Here is a 1,775-nt window from a genome sequence, read left to right as displayed (position 1 = left end):
TTAAAATAGAGAAACAAAATAAGATAAGATCTCAAATTTAAGGCACGGGATTTGATTTTGAAAATTTTGTAATTTTAAAAAGAGAAAGTCAAATAAAGATTTTGAAATTCAAAAATTAGAAAAAATAAAAAAAGAGAGAAACAAGATAAGATTTTTAAATTTTAAAGATTTTAAAATTAAAATTTAAAAGAAAGATAACTAACAAATTACTAACTTTTAAAATTTTGAAATCAAATTAAAGATAAGATAACAAAATTTTGGGAATCAAAACAAAAAGATAAGATAAAGATTTAAAGATAGAAAAGAAAAACAAGATTACTAAACAAGACACCAAACTCAAAAATTTTAAAATCCAATCTTAAAGATTTTGAAAATATGGGGTTTTTTGAAATTTAAAAGGAAAAATAAACACTAGCAAGACCCCAAACTTAAAAATTTTGAAATTAAAGACATAAATTTAAAAAAAATTGAAAAGAACAACACTAAAAGACACCCAACTTAAAGATTCAAAGGAAAACAAAAAGAAAATTTCGAACAAAAAGAAAGAAAATAAGAACAATTTTCAAAAACTTAAGAACATAAACAAAAACCAAAGGGACACCAAACTTAAGAATTGACACAAGACTCAAACAAAAGAAAAAGATGATAAAAACAATAAAGTTTTTAAAAAGATTTTTTTTAAAGAGTTTTCAAAAATTAACAAGAAAAAAAATTAAAAGAAAAACTAGTAAAAAGTACCTGATCTAAGCAACAAGACAACCGGTAGCTTGCCAAACTCGAACAATCCCCGGCAATGGCGCCAAAAACTTGGTGCGCGAAAATGAAACTCGCATAGCTGAACCGACAAGTGCACCGGGTCGTCCAAGTAATACCTCAGGTAAGTGAGGGTCGAATCCCATGAGGATTTTTGGATTGAGCATACTGTGGTTATCCTGCAGATCTTAGTCAGGCAAATGAAAAGATAGTTATTCTTTGTAGTAGGCGCATAAACAAGCAATGATAATAAAACGTAAAAATAGTAATGAGAGATCAGTTAAGGTCTCGGAGATACTGATTCTTCTGGATCAATACGTCATACTAACTACTCCAATGATGAATGATTCCTTTAATGGCACGGCTGTAAGTGATTAAGCCATTGGTCATGGTCATTAATCTCCTTAGATCCAAACCAAACACCTGAACATGATAGATCAATCTGGGAGAGGATGAAGCGCACGCAATTCAATCTCTTGATGATCCTACTCAAAATGCCACAGACAAGGTCAGATCTTCCAGATCAGAGAATGACGCTCTATGATTCTAGCCCTTAGAGCCACATGAACCTCAATTATCCTTGACTAACGAGGTTTTATGTCACATACCCCAATTAACCCATATAACTTGTTCGTACCCGTGATGCATTCTCAAACTGTAGCTCAATACTATCTGGGTCAGGACTCGTAAGGAATTCATGTAGAATCAAGATTCATAAAGATAAAGAATGACAATGTATCATAGAATAGAATCCAACATAAATTGAAGTAGAAACGTAATTGCATTAATCCATAGAAATCAGTAGAGCTCTGACCTAGAATTTCACAAATAAATCATCGTTGAAAGTATAGCTTCTAAACCGACAAGGAATCCTTTCGTGCAAAAGTTTGGTTGTCACAAGTAACAAACCCCTAGTAAAATTGATAACCAAAGTATTTAAACCTCGGGTCGTCTCTCAAGGAATTGCAGGGAAGTGTTCTTATTATTGGTTATGAGTTGTGAAAATTGGGGTTTTGGGGATG

The sequence above is a fragment of the Arachis duranensis genome, chromosome 2 (genome assembly GCF_000817695.3).
Source record: "Arachis duranensis cultivar V14167 chromosome 2, aradu.V14167.gnm2.J7QH, whole genome shotgun sequence".
In the NCBI taxonomy this organism is placed as follows: domain Eukaryota; kingdom Viridiplantae; phylum Streptophyta; class Magnoliopsida; order Fabales; family Fabaceae; genus Arachis; species Arachis duranensis.
Note: the sequence above shows the minus strand (reverse complement) of the source record.